This window comes from Arachis stenosperma, chromosome 5 (assembly GCF_014773155.1).
Source record: "Arachis stenosperma cultivar V10309 chromosome 5, arast.V10309.gnm1.PFL2, whole genome shotgun sequence".
In the NCBI taxonomy this organism is placed as follows: domain Eukaryota; kingdom Viridiplantae; phylum Streptophyta; class Magnoliopsida; order Fabales; family Fabaceae; genus Arachis; species Arachis stenosperma.
In genome coordinates this window covers 22,277,227-22,297,233 of record NC_080381.1, presented here as the reverse complement: position 1 = coordinate 22,297,233, position 20,007 = coordinate 22,277,227, and the positions used below count along the sequence as shown (strand labels likewise).

The following is a 20,007-nucleotide window of genomic DNA, read 5'->3' as shown; positions in this document are numbered from 1 at the left end:
TAATACCTTGCCATCTCTGAATTATGACTTAAGCATGATGCTCTGTATGGTAGGGTGTTACATTATGGTATCAGAACAGTTCGTTCCTATAGAGCCTGAGGGATGGACTGACTATGCTTCTGTGCATTCTCTGTGTGTGTGTTATGTGCTATTAGTATATCTGCTTGATATAATTGGCATAAACGTTCATGAGCATGCATTTGGGACTTTGAAGTACTAGACTTCCGATATTGAGACTGATCAACTTAATATCAATTGTTTGGTATGTATAGGAACCAGATGGTGCCTCGTGGACGCGGTAGAGGTAGTGTGAGAGGTCGTACGAATGCTCGTGCACCGGAGAATAACCCTAATGACCCGGTGAACTTTATGGCTGCGTTGGAGAACATGGCTGCTGCTATGCAAGCCACTGCTGAGGCTCTTGGTCAACAGATGAACAACCATGGTAATGATGGAGGTGGAGTTCAGGGTCCGATGACCTTGGCAAACTTTTTGAAGGTTAATCCGCCTAAGTTCAAGGGAACTACTAGCCCGACTGAGGCTGATACATGGTTTCAGGCTATAGAGCGAGCATTACAAGCACAAGTGGTACCTGAAGGACAGCGTGTCGAGTTTGCCACTTATATGCTCACCGGTGAAGCGTCGCATTGGTGGCAAGGCATCTGACGTCTTCTGCAGCAGGGTGATGACTATATCACCTGGAATGTCTTTCAAGAAGAGTTCTATAAGAAGTACTTTCCGACTTCTGCTAGGACGGCTAAGGAACTTGAATTGTTACAGCTGAAGCAGGGTACTATGTCCATATCAGAGTATACTGACAAGTTTGAGGAGCTGTTCAGGTTCTCTCGTATGTGCCAAGGGACTCCGGTGGAATATGAGGAATGGAAGTGTGTTAAGTATGAAGGAGGACTCCGGAGTGATATCTTCAGTTCAGTGGGACCAATGGAGATTAGGACCTTCTCCGAATTAGTGAACAAGTGTAGGGTTGCTGAAGAGTGTGTGAAAAGGGCAACCGCTGAGAAAGAGAGTCACAAAGGATCATTCCCACAGAACCGAGGGAAGAGCTTTGCACCTAGAGGTCCGTCTTTCAAGAGGGGAGGCTCTTTCAGGAGGCCCAACAACAACAACTCCCAAGGAAGGAAGTTTGGGAAGCAGCCTCAGAATGATCAAGCTTGTGCTAGGTGTGGAAGTCACCATCCGGGAGCACCATGCAAGGCCAGATGGGGTTTGTGCTACAATTGTGGAAAGGCGGGGCATAAAGCCGCAAGTTGTCCGGAGAGGCAGAAACAAGGTGCTGGGAAGGTACAACAGACTGGTCGGGTGTTCACCACTTCAGCTGTACGAGCTGAGGGATCCGAGACACTTATTCGAGGTAACTGTGAAATAGCTGGTCAAACTTTAAATGCTTTATTTGATTCGGGAGCATCACATTCATTCATTGCATTTGAGAAAGCCCATGAGTTAGGCTTGAAGATTGTAACCTTAGGTTATGATCTAAGAGTGTACAATGCTACCCATGAAGCCACGGTAACTAGGCTAGGATGCCCGGAAGTTTCCTTTAGGTTCAAGCAGCGTGATTTTGTTCATAATTTAGTCTGCTTGCCGATGATCGGTCTTGATCTTATCTTGGGATTGGATTGGTTATCTAAGAACCATGTCCTGCTTGATTGTTCTACAAAGTTGGTGTATTTTATGCCGGAAGATACAGAAGGGCCGGTCGTGGTGAATAATTATTACTTGAATTCGATGATGGTGAACTGTTCCGGAACCGAATGTCAGGGTATCATGTTGTTAACCGCGGGCGTTTCGGGTGACGATCAAAGGTTGGAACAGATTCCGGTTGTGTGTGAGTTTCCGGAAGTATTTTCCGATGATATTGATGAGTTTCCACCTAACCGAGAGGTTGAGTTTGCTATTGAGTTGGTGCCCGGGGCGAGACCAATCTCAAGTGCTCCTTATAGGATGTCACCGTTAGAGATGAACGAGCTAAAGTCTCAGTTAGAGGATTTGTTGGGAAAGAATTTTATACGGCCAAGTGTCTCTCCATGGGGTGCTCCAGTGTTACTGGTGAAGAAGAAAGATGGGAGTATGCGGCTCTGTGTGGACTACAGGCAGTTGAACAAGGTTACAATAAAGAATAAGTACCCATTGCCGAGAATTGATGATCTCATGGATCAGTTACAAGGAGCTGGAGTTTTCTCCAAGATTGATTTGCGATCCGGTTATCACCAGATAAGGGTGAGGGGTGAGGATATCCCTAAGACCGCTTTCAGGACTCGTTATGGTCATTACGAGTACACTGTAATGTCTTTTGGGTTGACGAACACTCCTGCGGTATTCATGGATTACATGAATAGAGTTTTCCGTCCGTTTCTGGATAAATTCGTTGTTGTCTTCATCGATGACATACTGATTTATTCCAAGACCGAGGAAGAGCATGCGGAACACTTGAGGACCGTGTTACAGATTCTAAAGGAGAAGAAACTCTATGCAAAACTGTCTAAGTGTGAGTTTTGGAAGAGTGAGGTGAAGTTTTTGGGTCACGTGGTGAGTAAGAAGGGAATAGCCGTAGACCCAACTAAGGTGGAGGCTGTGATGGATTGGAAACAACCAACCACCGTAACAGAGATAAGGAGTTTTCTGGGTTTAGCTGGCTATTACCGAAGGTTTATCAAGGGCTTTTCACAGATAGCTTTGCCAATGACAAAGTTAACCCGCAAAGACACTCCGTTTGTTTGGACTCCTGAATGCGAGGAGAGCTTTCAAACATTGAAGAAAAAGTTGACTACTGCACCTGTGTTAGTGTTACCCGAGCCGAATGAGCCATTTGAGGTGTATTGTGATGCCTCATTGAAGGGTTTAGGGTGCGTGCTGATGCAGCATCGTAATGTGGTGGCGTATGCCTCACGACAGTTGAGACCTCATGAAGTTAGTTACCCCACGCACGATTTGGAACTCGCTGCGGTTGTGTTTTCCTTGAAGGTGTGGAGGCATTATCTCTATGGGGTTAAGTTCCAAGTTTTCTCTGATCATAAGAGCTTGAAGTACCTCTTTGATCAGAAAGAGCTTAATATGAGGCAGAGAAGGTGGATGGAATTGTTGAAGGACTACGACTTTGAGTTGCATTACCATCCGGGAAAGGCAAACGTAGTGGCGGATGCGTTGAGTCGGAAGTCATTATATGCGGCTTGGATGATGCTTCAAGAGGAGAAGTTGCTCAAGGGATTCGAGAGTCTTAAAATTGGTGCTCGAGAAGTATTCGGAACCTTGTGTTTGAGCCGATTAGAAATCTCAAGTGACTTTAAGTCCGAACTCCTAAAGGCTCATCAAAATGATGAAGCGTTATGGAAGGTGTTACCGGCTATTGAGCAAGGAAAACAATGGAGAGTGTCGGAAGGAAAAGATGGGTTATGGAGATTCAAGGGTAGGATCATTGTGCCGGATGTTGGCACTTTGAGGCAAGATATTTTAAAGGAGGCACACAAAAGCGGATTCTCCATTCACCCGGGAAGTACTAAGATGTACCATGATTTAAAGGCGATGTTTTGGTGGCCGGGTATGAAGAATGATGTGGCGGAATATGTATCAAAGTACTTAACTTGTCAAAAGGTAAAGATTGAACATCAAAGACCTTCCGGGATGTTGCAACCTTTAGAGATTCCACAATGGAAGTGGAAAAGTATTGCAATGGACCTTGTGTCGGGATTGCCAAGGACTAGAGCTGGTTTTGATGCTGTTTGGGTGATTGTGGACCGACTGACGAAGTCAGCTCACTTTTTGCCCATTCGTATGACTTACACCCTTGAGGAGCTAGCACGGTTATACATAAAGGAGATTGTGAGACTTCATGGTGTACCTGCTACTATAATCTCTGATAGAGATCCTCGTTTCACTTCAAGGTTTTGGGGTGCGTTTCAGAAAGCTTTTGGAACCCGATTAAGCTTGAGCACGGCTTACCATCCTCAAACAGATGGTCAATTTGAGAGGACGATCCAAACACTAGAGGATATGTTGAGAGCTTGTGTTTTGGACCAACCGGCGAGTTGGGATCGGTATATGCCATTAGTGGAGTTTGCATACAATAATAGTTATCATGCGAGCATTGGAATGGCTCCGTATGAGGCCTTGTATGGGAGGAAATGTCAATCTCCGCTATGTTGGTATGAGGCTGGAGAGAAAAGCTTGTTGGGGCCGGAAATGATAGCTGAGACCACCGAACAAGTCAAAAAAATCCGAGATAGGATGCTCACGGCGCAGAGTCGTCAAAAGAGTTACGCCGATCAGAGGCGAAAGCCCTTAGAATTTGAGGAAGGAGACCATGTTTTCCTTAAGGTTACTCCGACCACGGGAGTAGGTAGGGCGATTAAAGCAAAGAAGTTGAATCCTCGATACATTGGTCCATTTCAAATCCTGGAGAGGATTGGACCGGTGGCGTATCGGATGGCTCTACCACCTCATCTTTCGAACCTGCACGACGTGTTTCACGTGTCGCAGCTTCGAAAGTACACTCCTGATGCTAGCCATGTGTTAGAACCTGAGTCGGTTCAGTTAAGGGAAGATTTGACGCTTCCAGTGGCTCCGGTCAGAATTGATGATACTAGTATTAAACGGTTGCGTGGAAAAGATGTCTCATTAGTCAAAGTGGCTTGGAGTCGAGGCGGTGTTGAGGAACACACTTGGGAACTTGAGTCGGAGATGCGAACGGATTATCCGCATTTATTCTCAGGTAATTGCATTTGAATTTTGTGGGCAAAATTCCCAATTAGGTGGGTAGAATGTAAAACCCGGTTAATTAACGGCTAATTAACCCATAAATGAGAATTTATTCTAGAAAGCCTAAAATGTGATTTTTATGGCTAAATGTGATAGAGGAGACTGAGACGAGAATTTTGGTACCAATTTTATAGAATTCGGACCAAGATTGGACCGAACGGGCCAAACCGGGCCAACCGGACCCAAAGTGGGCCCTTGGCCCAACATAACTTAACCAAAACCCTAGTTTTCAACACTCTCTCTCCTCATTACACACACAAACACGCTGAATTAGAGGGAAGGGGGGAGAAGAACACTCTCTCAAACTTCTTCCTCTCACTTGATCTTCAAACCACCATAACTTTTGATCTAGAGCTCCGATTGCCGCTCCGTTTACGGCCACGCGTTCACCACGGAGAGCTCTACAAAACCCATACAATTAATCTTGAGGTAAGCCACGTGTTTCTGTTCGAAATTCCAGCCCTTATTTTCGAGTTTCATGGGTAAAATGTTGAGATTTTGGGTTCTTTGATGTTATAGGACCCAACTCTCTTGAAGGAGAAGATTAATTTTGTCTCCTTGGACCTTGGGTGTGGTAAGATTCTCAACCCTAGTGTAATTTTGTTGTTCTATGATGTTTGGGTTTTGAGATGTCGTGTATGGGTATGATGGTTGTGGCTTAGGTTGTGTATGTGTGGATATTGGAGCTTGATTGGTGATATCGAAAAGCTTGGAAAGGGTTTGGTGGTGAAAAATCTGTTCTTGGAGGTGTTGAGGCCTTGAGAGCTTGTGGATAAGTGATTTGGAAGTGCTCCGGTGGAGCTTGGGAAAATCGGCTAAGGTATGGTTTCGGTTTCCCGTATCTAATATGTAATGTGGTAGGAAATACTTAGGCTAGAGGCCCTAAGATAGGTATTGAATTGTTGATGTTGTTGAATGATTGAGATATATGATGTGGTCATATATGTGATGATGATTATTGATGCCTTGGTGGTATGATGTATGAGAAATATGCATGTTGTGATATATGCTTGATGATTGGTTATGGTTGAATTGTGGGTTGAACCATGTTGATGGTGAGTATGATGTTGATTGTGTACAATAATGATTTATTGGAATTGGTGTTGTTGAGAATTGGCATGAGGAATAGTATGATATGTCAATGTGTTTGTGTTTGAGCCACTTGGGTGAAGTGGGGTAAAATGATGAGATAGTGATTTTGGTAAATTGTGGTAATGTGTCAATGTGTGAGTTGAGGAGGCTTGATGTTGAATTTGATACATTTTGATTGATTTCAAAGAAAAGGGATGAAATTGGCATGTTTTGATTGATTTCGAAAAGAGTTGAAAATGGTTTGTTTTGAAAATGGCATATTGTGGTTTTGTATGAAAATATGGTTTTTGGGCATACTTTGATGGGACATAACTTGGACTACGGATCTTCGTTTTGTACCAAATTTGTTTAAAAATGAAATTGGATCCGAGATGTCCATGCCGTTCGAAGAACGGGTGAAAAACGATTTAAAATGAGGAAGTTATGTCCGTTGGAAGATTGGGGCTTAAATCTGTGAATTCTGCAGCTTTTAACTTAGAAAATTTTTAGTAGAATGACCCCTGCGCGTGGGCGCACCTGGCGCGTGCGTGCCGATCTTCCGAAAAGTGCCACCCACGCATACGCGTGATGCGCGGGGGCGCGCCGATTGTGCTGCACCCAATGCTCAGCCATTTTCCAGAGAGTTATGCCAGAATTGTGCCAGTGTTGTGCCTGGGGCACGAGAACACCCGCGCGTACGCGTGGTTGACGCGTGCGCGTCGATTGGCAAATTTTGAATCCACGTGTTAGCGTGCATGACGCTTGCGCGTCGATGAGTTTTTGAGGCCATCCACGCGTGCGCGTGGAGTGCGCGTACGCGTGGCCCTGTTTTCATTCCAAAGTTGATTTTTGAGTTTTAAAAGCCAAATCTCATACTTCTAAGCCTCCGATCTCACCATTTATGTCTTAAATCATTATGACATGCCTAGCTATTAGAAAGGGGCTAGTGAATGAGGTAACTTACGAGTGAAGCAAGGGAAAAATGAATGATCAATGAGGATCAAGATGATTATGTGAGATGCGGAGGATGGTGGTGGAAGTGCTTGTTATGCCATGGGCCGAAAGGCTGTAATTGTTAATGAAATGGCTGGTTATAGATTTAACCGTGAGCCGGAATAGCTGTGTATGCTATGAATATTGGCTGGTTATGGATTTAACCGTGAGCCGGAATAGCTGTGTATGCTATGAATATTGGCTGGTTCTGGACTGAACCGTGAGCCGGATGGCTGATATGGATGTTGATCCATGGATGAGAATTCATGCATGTTGATGCTGAATTATTGATAATTGTGAATTGCACTTCCACTATCAGAGATACGAGTTTCCCTGGGTAGTAGCAGTGGCTAGCCACCACGTGCTCCAGGTGGAGGCTCGAGACTCTGTTGACCCTATGTCGTAAGTGTGGCCGGGCACTGTGAAAGACCCGGATGAGCTCGCCCCCGAAATATTCACCAGTGAGGGTGATGGATATGGATCATGTTTATGATCAAGTTTATAACGAGTATAACTCGAGTTGGGGATGCGCGACAGAGGGACAGTCCAATGGTTAGCGACCAGGACTTGTCGGGTTGGCTCTATAACCGACAAGATGATATCATCGGCCACTAGGGACAGGCATTCATCATATGCATACTATGTGAATTGTTTGAGATTGCCTATTTGATTGCATATTACTTGCTAATTGTCTAAATGTCTTAACTGCTCCTATTTGTATATTCTTTGTGTGATATAACTGTGTTTGATATATTATACTCCTGCTGGTGGTTGGGAGGTTTGAAGGAATTGGAAAGGGAAGTATTAGTTAGACTGAAGAATCTTTAGTCAGATGCCCTTATATGGTTTAGCTTGTTTATAAGCTTTGATATTATCTGGAGGAAGTTCTAGGATTGCCTTTGGCTTTCCTCTATTATTATGTATTATATATGTGGAAGCTGTTACCATGCTGGGGACCTCTGGTTCTCACCCATGCGGATTTTGTGGTTTTCAGATGTAGGACGTGAGGTTTCCCGCTGAGGCATGCTGGAGACTCCTAGATTTGGGAAGATTCCTTGTTCTTGGGGACTCTGTTTAGTTTATATGTTTTGCTTAGATACTTTTATCTCCATTAAATAATACAAACTGTGACGACTCCTCTTATGGGAGATTTTGGAGAATAGGTTTTATGTATTTGTGTCCCTTTGGGTTTCCTTTAGGGTTTTCCTTATTTTATCATATGTATATATTACTATGCTCGGACCGGTTATCTTCGCAGCCGGATTTTGAGTCTTGATATTCCTGTTTTTGACACTCCTTTGTATATATATAATCTCGCGTTGGTTTATCCTTGTTCGTTACGTTATCGATCGGAGTGTTGCGCTTTCGAGTTGCGATTATTGTTTACCCCTTTTTCTACAAAGGCTCCTAGTTATAATCAATCATTCATACTACTATACGTACTAAATTTTTATTTTAGAGGTCGTAATACCTTGCCATCTCTGAATTATGACTTAAGCATAATGCTCTGTATGGTAGGGTGTTACATGAAGTATGGACTATTATATATTGCTGGAAAGCTCTGGATGTCTACTTTCCAACGCCCTTGAGAGCGCGCTAATTGGAGTTCTGTAGCTCCAGAAAATCCATTTCGAGTGCAGGGAGGTCAGATTCCAACAGCATCAGCAGTCCTTTTGTCAGCCTTTTTCAGAGTTTTGCTCAAGTCCCTCAATTTCAGCCAGAAATTACCTGAAATCACAGAAAAACACAAAAACTCATAGTAAAGTCCAGAAATGTGTATTTAACATAAAAACTAATGAAAACATCCCTAAAAGTAGCTTAAACTTACTAAAAACTACCTAAAAACAATGCCAAAAAGCGTATAAATTATTCGCTCATCACAACACGAAACTTAAATTGTTGCTTGTCCCCAAGCAACTGAAAATCAAATAGGATAAAAAGAAGAGAATATACTATAAATTCCAAATTATCAATGAATATTAATTATAATTAGATGAGCGGGACTTGTAGCTTTTTGCTTCTGAACAGTTTTGGCATCTCACTTTTTCCTTTGAAGTTTAGAATGATTGGCTTCTCTTAGGAACTTAGAATTTTGGATATTGTTATTGACTTTCCTAGTTAAGCATGTTGATTCTTGAACACAGCTACTTATGAGTCTTGGCCGTGGCCCTAAGCACTTTGTTTTCCAGTATTACCACCGGATACATAAATGCCACAGACACATAACTGGGTGAACCTTTTCAGATTGTGACTCAGCTTTGCTAGAGTCCCCAGTTAGTGGTGTCCAGAGCTCTTAAGCACACTCTTTTGCCTTGGATCACGACTTTAACCACTCAGTCTCAAGCTTTTCACTTGGACCTTCATGACACAAGCACATGGTTAGGGACAGCTTGGTTTAGCCGCTTAGGCCTGGATTTTATTTCCTTGGGCCCTCCTATCCATTGATGCTCAAAGCCTTGGATCCTTTTTACCCTTGCCTTTTGGTTTTAAGGGCTATTGGCTTTTTCAGCTTGCTTTTTCTTTTTCTTTCTATTTTTTTCGCCAATTTTTTTTTCGCAAGCTTCTTCTTTTTCACTGCTTTTTCTTGCTTCAAGAATCAATTTCATGATTTTTCAGATCATCAATAACATTTCTCTTTGTTCATCATTCTTTCAAGAGCCAACAATTTTAACATTCATAAACAACAAGATCAAAAGACATATGCACTGTTCAAGCATTCATTCAGAAAACAAAAGTATTGTCACCACATCAATATAATTAAACTAAATTCAAGGATAAATTCGAAATTTATGTACTTCTTGTTCTTTTGAATTAAAACATTTTTCATTTAAGAGAGGTGAAGGATTAATGGATTTTATTCATAGCTTTAAGGCATGGTTACATATTAATGATCATGAAGTAAAGACACAAAACATAGATAAACACAACATTAAAAACCGAAAACAGAAAGAAATAAAGAACAAGGAATGAATCCACCTTTAGTGGCGTCTTCTTCTTGAAGGACCAATGATGTTCTTAAGCTCTTCTATGTCCCTTCCTTGCCTTTATTGCTCCTCCCTCATTGCTCTTTGATCTTCTCTTATTTCTTGGAGAATGATGGAGTGCTCATGATATTCCACCCTTAGTTGTTCAACATTGTGGCTCAAATCTTCTAAGGAAGTGTTGAGTTGTTCCCAATAGTTGTTGGGAGAAAAGTGCATCCCTTGAGGCATCTCAGGGATTTCTTGATGATGAGCTTCCTCATGCATCTCTTGAGAACCGTGAAGGGTCTCTCTTGCTTGCTCCATCCTCTTCTTGGTGATGGGCTTATCCTCTTCAATGGAGATGTCTCCTTCTATGATAACTCCAGCTGAGTAACATAGATGGCAAATAAGGTTAGGAAAAGCTAGCCGTGCCATGGGTGAAGGCTTGTCGGCTATTTTGTAGATTTCATTGGAGATGACCTCATGAACTTCTACTTCCTCTCCAATCATGATGCCATGAATCATGATGGCCCGATCCACAGTAACTTCAGATCGGTTGCTAGTAGGAATGATGGAGCGTTGAATGAACTCCAACCATCCTCTAGCTACAGGCTTGAGGTCTAGTCTTCTTAGTTGGACTGGCTTGCCTTTGGAGTCTCTCTTCCATTGAGCTCCTTCCACACATATGTCCATAAGGACTTGGTCCAACCTTTGATTAAAGTTGACCCTTCTCGTGTAGGGGCGTTCATCTCCTTGCATCATGGGCAAGTGGAATGCCAACCTCACATTTTCCGGACTAAAATCTAAGTATTTCCCCCGAACCATTGTGAGATAATTCTTTGGACTCGGGTTCATACTTTGATCATGGTTCCTAGTGATCCATGCATTGGCATAGAACTCTTGAACCATTAAGATTCCGACTTGTTGCATGGGGTTGGTTAGGACTTCCCAACCTCTTCTTCGGATTTCATGTCGGATCTCCGGATACTCATTTTTCTTGAGCTTGAAAGGGACCTCAGGGATCACCTTCTTCTTTGCCACAACATCATAGAAGTGGTCTTGATGGCTCTTGGAGATGAATCTTTCCATCTCCCATGACTCGGAGGTGGAAGCTTTTGTCTTCCCTTTTCCTTTTCTAGAGGATTCTCCGGCCTTAGGTGCCATTGATGGTAATGGAAAAACAAAAAGCTTATGCTTTTACCACACCAAACTTAAAATATTGCTCGCCCTCGACCAATAGAAGAAAGAAGAGAAGAAGAAGAAGAAGAAATATGGTAGAGAGGGAGAGATGTAGGTTCGGCCAAGTGGGAGAAGAGGGGTTGTGTTGTGTGAAAATGAAGTAGGATGGAAGGGTATTTATAGGGAGAGGGGGTAGTGTGTATTCAGCCATGTAGGGTGGGAATGGGTGGGAAAATATTTTTGAATTTTTGAAGGTAGGTGGGGTTTATGGGGAAGAGTGGATGGATGTGAGTGGTGAATGGGGTGATTGGGAAGAGGAATTGAGGTGATTGGTGAAGGGTGTTGGGAAGTGTGACATGGGGAAGAGTAATCACAGAAACTAGGATTAGGAGGTAATGTGGGAATATGGTAGGTGGGGATCCTGTGGGGTCCACAGATCCTGAGGTGATCCTGTGGGGTCCACAGATCCTGAGGTGATCCTGTGGGGTCCACAGATCCTGAGGTGTCAAGGAATTCCATCTCTGCACCAAATAGGCATGTAAATTGCCTTTGCACACCATTCTGGCATTTAAACGCCGTGTGGTGCACATTCTGGGCGTTCAACGCCCATGTAAAGCATGTTTCTGGCGTTGAACGCCAGTTTCATGCTTGTTACTGGTGTTCAGCGCCAGCTTTTCTTCTCTGGGCACATTCCTGGCGTTCAGCGCCAGAATGTTGCTTGTTTCTGGCGTTCAGCGCCAGAATGATGCTCTGTTCTGGCGTTGAACGCCGGCCAGATGCATCTTACTGGCGTTGAACGCCAGCCTGTGCGTCCTCCAGGGTGCGAATTTTTTTCTGCTGTTTTTGACTCTGTTTTTAATTTTTATGATTTTTTCGTGACTCCTCATGATCATGTACCTAATAAAACATAAAATAACAATAATAAAAAATAAAAATAAAAATTAGATAAAATTGGGTTGCCTCCCAACAAGCGCTTCTTTATTGTCAATAGCTTGACAGTGGCTCTCATGGAGCCACAAGGTGATCAGGTCAATGTTGTATAGTCCCAACACCAAACTTAGAGTTTGGATATGGGGTCTTAACACCAAACTTAGAGTTTAGTTGTGGCCTCACAACACCAAACTTAGAGTTTGACTATGTGGGCTCTTCTTGACTCTGAACTGAGAGAAGCTCTTCATGCTTACTCTCTTTTGTCAAAGAGGGATGGCCATGTGCCTTGAACACAAGGTAGTCCCCATTCAATTGAAGGACTAATTCACCTCTGTTGACATCTATTACAGCTCCTGCTGTGGCTAGGAAAGGTCTTCCAAGGATGATGCAATCATCCTCTTCCTTCCTAGTGTCTAAGATTATGAAATCAGCAGGGATGTAAAGGCCTTCAACCTTTACTAGCACGTCCTCTACTATTCCATAAGCTTGTCTCAATGACTTGTCTGCCAATTGTAATGAGAACAAGGCAGGTTGTACCTCAATGATCCCCAGCTTCTCCATTACAGAGAGTGGCATAAGATTTATCCCTGACCCTAGATCACACAGAGCTTTTTCAAAGGTCATGGTGCCTATGGTACAAGGTATTAAGAACTTGCCAGGATTTTGTTTCTTTTGAGGTAGAATTTTCTGAATCCAAGTATCCAGTTCATTAATGAGCAAGGGAGGTTCACTTTCCCAAGTCTCATTACCAAATAACTTGGCATTCAGCTTCATGATAGCTCCTAAATATTGAGCAACTTGCTCTCCAGTTACATCTTCATCCTCTTCAGAGGATGAATAGTCTTCAGAGCTCATGAATGGCAGAAGGAGATTTAATGGAATCTCTATGGTCTCTGTATGAGTCTCAGATTCCTTTGGATCTGGTGCACGAAATTGTGATCATCAATGGCGCCATCAACATGGTACGCACAATTGCAATCTCAACTCTTTATCACAACTTCGCACTACTAACCAGCAAGTGTACTGGGTCGTCCAAGTAATAAACCTTACGCGAGTAAGGGTCGATCCCACAGAGATTGTTGGTATGAAGCAAGCTATGGTCACCTTGTAAATCTTAGTCAGGCAGACTCAAATGGGTATAGATGATGAATAAAACATAAAGATAAAGATAAAGATACTTATGTAATTCATTGGTGAGAACTTCAGATAAGCGTATGAAGATGCTTTTTCCCTTCCGTCTCTCTGTTTTCCTACTGTCTTCATCCAATCCTTCTTACTCCTTTCCATGGCAAGCTGTATGCAAGGGTTTCACCGTTGTCAGTGGCTACCTCCCATCCTCTCAGTGGAAATGTTCAACGCACCCTGTCACGGCACGGCTATCCAGCTGTCGGTTCTCGATCAAGTCGAAATAGAATCCAGTGATTCTTTTGCGTCTGTCACTAACGCCCCACAATCGCGAGTTTGAAGCACGTCACAGTCATTCAATCATCGAATCCTACTCAGAATACCACAGACAAGGTTTAGACCTTCCGGATTCTCTTGAATGCCGCCATCAATTCTAGCTTATACCACGAAGACTCTGATCTCACGGAATGGCTGGCTTGATTGTCAGGCGAGCGCTCGGTTGTCAGGCGATCAACCATGCGTCGTGTATCAAGAATCCAAGAGATATTCACCCAATCTAAGGTAGAACGGAGGTGGTTGTCAGTCACACGTTCATAGGTGAGAATGATGATGAGTGTCACGGATCATCACATTCATCAAGTTGAAGAGCAAGTGATATCTTGGAACAAGAACAAGCTGAATTGAATAGAAGAACAATAGTAATTGCATTAATACTCGAGGTACAGCAGAGCTCCACACCTTAATCTATGGTGTGTAGAAGCTCCACCGTTGAAAATACATAAGAACAAAAGTGATAATTGGTTTCGGCCCCAGAGAGGGAACCAGAAGAACCAAGATGAAAAATACAATAGTAAAGGGTTCTATTTATAGGGAACTAGTAGCTTAAGAATTACAAAGATGAGTAAAAGACATAAAAATCCACTTTCGGGCCCACTTGGTGTATGCTTGGGCTGAGCATTGAAGCATTTTCGTGTAGAGACTCTTCTTGGAGTTAAATGCCAGCTTTTGTGCCAGTTTGGGCGTTTAACTCCCACTTTGGTGCCAGTTCCGGCGTTTAACGCTGGGAATTCTAAGGGTGACTTTGAACGCCAGTTTGGGCCATCAAATCTTGGGCAAAGTATGGACTATCATATATTGCTGGAAATCCCAGAATGTCTACTTTCCAACGCCGTTGAGAGCGCGCCAATTGGGCTTCTATAGCTCCAGAAAATCCACTTCAAGTGCAGGGAGGTCAGAATCCAACAGCATCTGCAGTCCTTTTCAGTCTCTGAATCAGATTTTTGCTCAGGTCCCTCAATTTCAGCCAGAAAATACCTGAAATCACAGAAAAACACACAAACTCATAGTAAAGTCCAGAAAAGTGAATTTTAACTAAAAACTAATAAAAATATACTAAAAACTAACTAAATCCTACTGAAAACATACTAAAAACAATGCCAAAAAGCATATAAATTATCCGCTCATCACAACACCAAACTTAAATTGTTGCTTGTCCCCAAGCAACTGAAAATCAAATAAGATAAAAAGAAGACAATATACTATAGACTCCAAATTATCAATGAACTTAGCTCCAAATTAGATGAGCGGGACTAGTAGCTTTTTGCCTCCGAACAGTTTTGGCATCTCACTTTATCCTTTGAAATTCAGAATGATTGGCTTCTTTAGGAACTCATAATCCAGATAGTATTATTGATTCTCCTAGTTAAGTATGATGATTCTTGAACACAACTACTTATTGAGTCTTGGCCGTGGCCCAAAGCACTCTGTCTTCCAGTATTACCACCGGATACATACATGCCACAGACACATAATTGGGTGAACCTTTTCAGATTGTGACTTAGCTTTGCTAGAGTCCCCAATTAGAGGTGTCCAGGGTTCTTAAGCACACTCTTTTTGCCTTGGATCACAACTTTATTTCTTTCTTTTTCTTTCTTTTTCTCTTTCTCCCTTTCTCTTTCTCTTTTTTTTCCGTTCTCTTTTTTTTTGTATTCATTGCTTTTTCTTGCTTCAAGAATCATTTTTATGATTTTTCAGATCCTCAGTAACATGTCTCCTTTTTCATCATTCTTTCAAGAGCCAACAATTTCAACATTCATGAACAACAAATTCAAAAGACATATGCATTGTTCAAGCATACATTCAGAGAACAAAAAGTATTGTCACCACATCAAAATAATTAAGCTAGTTTTAAGGATGAATTCGAAATCATGTACTTCTTGTTCTTTTGTAAATAAAAACATTTTTCATTTAAGAAAGGTGATGGATTCATAGAACATTCATAACTTTAAGGCATAGACACTAAGACACTAATGATCATAAGACACAAACATAGACAAACATAAGCATGAAAATTTCGAAAAACAGGAAAATAAAGAACAAGGAGATTAAAGAACGGGTCCACCTCAGTGATGGCGGCTTGTTCTTCTTCTTGAAGGTCTTATGGAGTGCTTGAGCTCCTCAATGTCTCTTCCTTGTCTTTGTTGCTCCTCTCTCATGATTCTTTGATCTTCTCTAATTTCATGGAGGAGGATGGAATGTTCTTGGTGCTCCACCCTTAGTTGTCCCATGTTGGAACTCAATTCTCCTAGGGAGGTGTTGATTTGCTCCCAATAGTTTTGTGGAGGAAAGTGCATCCCTTGAGGCATCTCAGGGATTTCATGATGAGTGAGATCTCTTGTTTGCTCCATCCTTTTCTTAGTGATGGGCTTGAGGTCATGCCTTCTTAGTTGCACTGGCTTCCCTCTTTCTTCCATTGAGCGCCCTCTTCACAGATGTCTATGAGGACTTGGTCCAACTTTTGATCAAAGTTGACCCTTTTTGAGTTTGAAAGGGATCTCGGGGATCACCTTCTTCAAGGCCACAATTTCATAGAAGTGGTCTTGATGCACCCTTGAGATGAATCTCTCCATCTCCCATGACTCGGAGGTGGAAGCTTTTGCCTTCCCTTTCCTCTTTCTAGAGGTTTCTCCGGCCTTGGATGCCATAAATGGTTATGGAAAAACAAAAAGCAATGCTTTTACCACACCAAACTTAAAAGGTTTGCTCGTCCTCGAGCAAAAGAAGAAATAAGAGAGTAGAAGAAGAAATGGAGGAGATGGAGGTGGCTTTGTGGTTCGGCCAAAAGGGGGGAAAATAGTGTTTAGGGTGTGTGAAAATGAAGGAGTGAAGATGGGTTTATATAGGGGTGAAGAGAGGGGTAGGGTTCGGTCATGTAAGGGTGGGTTTGGGAGGGAAAGTGGTTTGAATTTGAATGGTGGGGTAGGTGGGGTTTTATGAAGGATGGATGTGAGTGGTGAAGAGAAAGATGGGATTTGATAGGTGAAGGGTTTTTGGGGAAGAGTGGTTGAGGTGGTTGGTGAATGGGTGAAGAAGAGAGAGAGTGGTGGGGTAGGTGGGGATCCTGTGGGGTCCACAGATCCAGAGGTGTCAAGAAAAATTCAACCCTGCACCAAGTGGCGTGCAAAAAATGCACTTCATGCCAATTCTGGCGTTAAACGCCGGGCTGGTTCCCATTTCTGGCGTTTAACGCCAGCTTCTTGCCCTTTCCTGGCGTTTAACGCCAGTCTGGTGCTCCTTTCTGGCGTTAAACGCCCAGAATGGTGCCAGACTGGGCGTTAAACGCCCAACTGCTACCCTTACTGGCGTTTAAACGCCAGCAGGATCTTCCTCCAGGGTGTGCTGTTTTTCTTCCTGTTTTTCATTCTGTTTTTGCTTTTTCAATTGATTTTGTGACTTCTCATGATCATCAACCTACAGAAAACATAAAATAACAAAGAAAAATAGATGAAATATAACATTGGGTTGCCTCCCAACAAGCGCTTCTTTAATGTCAGTAGCTTGACAGAGGGCTCTCATGGAGCCTTACAGATACTCAGAGCAATGTTGGAACCTCCCAACACCAAACTTAGAGTTTGAATGTGGGGGTTCAACACCAAACTTAGAGTTTGGTTGTGGCCTCCCAACACCAAACTTAGAGTTTGACTGTGGGGGCTCTGTTTGACTCTGTTTTGAGAGAAGCTCTTCATGCTTCCTCTCCATGGTGACAGAGGGATATCCTTGAGCCTTAAACACAAAGGATTCTTCATTCACTTGAATGATCAGTTCACCTCTATCAACATCAATCACAGCCTTTGCTGTGGCTAGGAAGGGTCTGCCAAGGATGATGGATTCATCCATGCACTTCCCAGTCTCTAGGACTATGAAATCAGCAGGGATGTAATGGTCTTCAATCTTCACCAAAACATCCTCTACAAGTCCATAAGCTTGTTTCCTTGAATTGTCTGCCATCTCTAGTGAGATTCTTGCAGCTTGTACCTCAAAGATCCCTAGCTTCTCCATTACAGAGAGAGGCATGAGGTTTATACTTGACCCTAAGTCACACAGAGCCTTCTTGAAGGTCATGGTGCCTATGGTACAAGGTATTGAAAACTTCCCAAGATCTTGTCTCTTTTGAGGTAATTTCTGCCTAGACAAGTCATCCAGTTCTTTGGTGAGCAAAGGGGGTTCATCCTCCCAAGTCTCATTACCAAATAACTTGTCATTTAGCTTCATGATTGTTCCAAGGTATTTAGCAACTTGCTCTTCAGTGACATACTCATCCTCTTCAGAGGAAGAATACTCATCAGAGCTTATGAATGGCAAAGGTAAGTCCAGTGGGATCTCTAGGGTCTCATTTTGAGCCTCAGATTCCCATGGTTCCTCATTAGGGAACTCATTGGAGGCCAGTGGACGTCCATTGAGGTCTTCCTCAGTGGCGTTCACTGCCTCTCCCTCCTCTCCAAATTCGGCCATGTTGATGGCTTTGCACTCTCCTTTTGGATTTTCTTCTGTATTGCTTGGAAGAGTGCTAGGAGGGAGTTCAGTAATTTTCTTGCTCAGCTGTCCCACTTGTGCCTCCAGATTCCTAATGAAGGACCTTGTTTCAGTCATGAAACTTTGAGTGGTTTTGATTAGATCAGAGACCATGGTTGCTAAGTTAGAGTGGCTCTGCTTAGAATTCTCTGTCTGTTGCCGAGAAGATGATGGAAAAGGCTTGCCATTGCTAAACCTGTTTCTTCCACCTTTGTTGTTGTTGAAACCTTGTTGAGGTCTCTGTTGATCCTTCCATGAGAGATTTGGATGATTTCTCTATGAAGAATTATAGGTGTTTCCATAGGGTTCTACCATGTAATTCACCTCTTCCATTGAAGGGTTCTCAGGATCATAAGCTTCTTCTTCAGATGAAGCATCTTTAGTACTGCCTGGTGCAGCTTGCATTCCAGACAGACTTTGAGAAATCAAATTGACTTGCTGAGTCAATATCTTGTTCTGAGCCAGTATGGCATTCAGAGTATCAATCTCAAGAGCTCCTTTTTTCTGATTTGTCCCATTGTTCACAGGATTCCTTTCAGAAGTGTACATGAATTGGTTATTTGCAACCATTTCAATGAGCTCTTGAGCTTCTGTAGGCGTCTTCTTCAGATGAAGAGATCCTCCAGCAGAGCTATCCAAAGACATCTTGGACAGTTCAGACAGACCATCATAGAAAATACCTATGATGCTCCATTCAGAAAGCATGTCAGAGGGACACTTTCTGATTAATTGTTTGTATCTTTCCCAAGCTTCATAGAGGGATTCACCTTCCTTCTGTCTGAAGGTTTGGACTTCCACTCTAAGCTTACTCAATTTTTGAGGTGGAAAGAACTTTGCCAAGAAGGCATTGACTAGCTTTTCCCAAGAGTTCAGGCTGTCTTTAGGTTGTAAGTCCAACCATATTCTAGCTCTGCCTCTTACAGCAAAAGGGAATAGCATAAGTCTGTAGACCTCAGGGTCAACCCCATTAGTCTTGACAGTGTCACAGATTTGCAAGAACTCAGCCAAAAACTGATGAGGATCTTCCAATGGAAGTCCATGGAACTTGCAATTCTGTTGCATTAGAGAAACTAATTGAGGCTTAAGCTCAAAGTTGTTTGCTCCAATGGCAGGGATAGAGATGCTTCTCCCATAGAAGTCGGGAGTAGGTGCAGTAAAGTCACCCAGCACCTTCCTTGCATTATTGGCATTGTTGTTGTTTTCGGCTGCCATGTCTTCTTCTTCTCTGAAGATTTCTGTTAGGTCCTCTACAGAGAGTTGTGCCTTAGCTTCTCTTAGCTTTCGCTTCAAGGTCCTTTCAGGTTCAGGGTCAGCCTCAACAAGAATGCTTTTGTCTTTGCTCCTGCTCATATGAAAGAGAAGAGAACAAGAAAATGTGGAATCCTCTATGTCACAGTATAGAGATTCCTTGAGGTGTCAGAGGAAAAGAAAAATAGAAGGAAGAGGTAGAAGAGTTCGAACTTAGTGAGATAGAGTTCGAATTGTGCATTGAGGAGGAGTGTTACTCCATAAATAGAAGGATGTGAGAAGAGGGGAAGAAATTTTCGAAAATTAAGTAAAAGATTTTAAAAACATTTTGAAAAACACTAATTGATTTTCGAAAACCAGGAGTGGAAAAGAAATCAAGTGATTTTTGAAAAAGATTTTGAAATTAGAAATAAAAAAGATATGATTGAAAACTTATGGTTTTTAAAAAATATGATTGAAAAGATATGATTTGAAAAACACTTGTAAAAAGATTTGATTTTTTTAAAAAAATAATGACTTGCCTAACAAGAAAAGATATGATTCAAACATTAAACCTCTCTCAACAGAAAAGGCAACATACTTGAAATGTTGAATCAAATCATTAATTGATAGCAAGTATTTTTGAAAAAGGAAAGAAATTGTTTTTGAAAAAGATTTGATTGAAAAGATATGATTTGAAAAAGATTTGATTTTGAAAAACTTTGAAAACTTGAAAAAAATCTGAATTAAAAACAGAATCTTCCCTCTTGTGCCATCCTGGCGTTAAACACCCAGAATGGTGCACATTCTGGCGTTTAACGCCCAAAGCTCTACCCTTTTGGGCGTTAAACGCCCAGCCAGGCACCCTGGCTGGCATTTAAACGCCAGTTTTTCC

The 20,007-nt window shown here is 42.4% G+C and overlaps 1 non-coding gene across 1 annotated transcript; it reads left to right on the top strand.

Moving 5' to 3' along the window:
- The first annotated feature begins 18,584 nt into the window (after window positions 1-18,584).
- LOC130984496 (small nucleolar RNA R71) lies at window positions 18,585-18,692 on the top strand. The gene has a single exon (XR_009088431.1). It is a non-coding gene; the product is annotated as a small nucleolar RNA R71 (small nucleolar RNA).
- The last annotated feature ends 1,315 nt before the right edge of the window (window positions 18,693-20,007 follow it).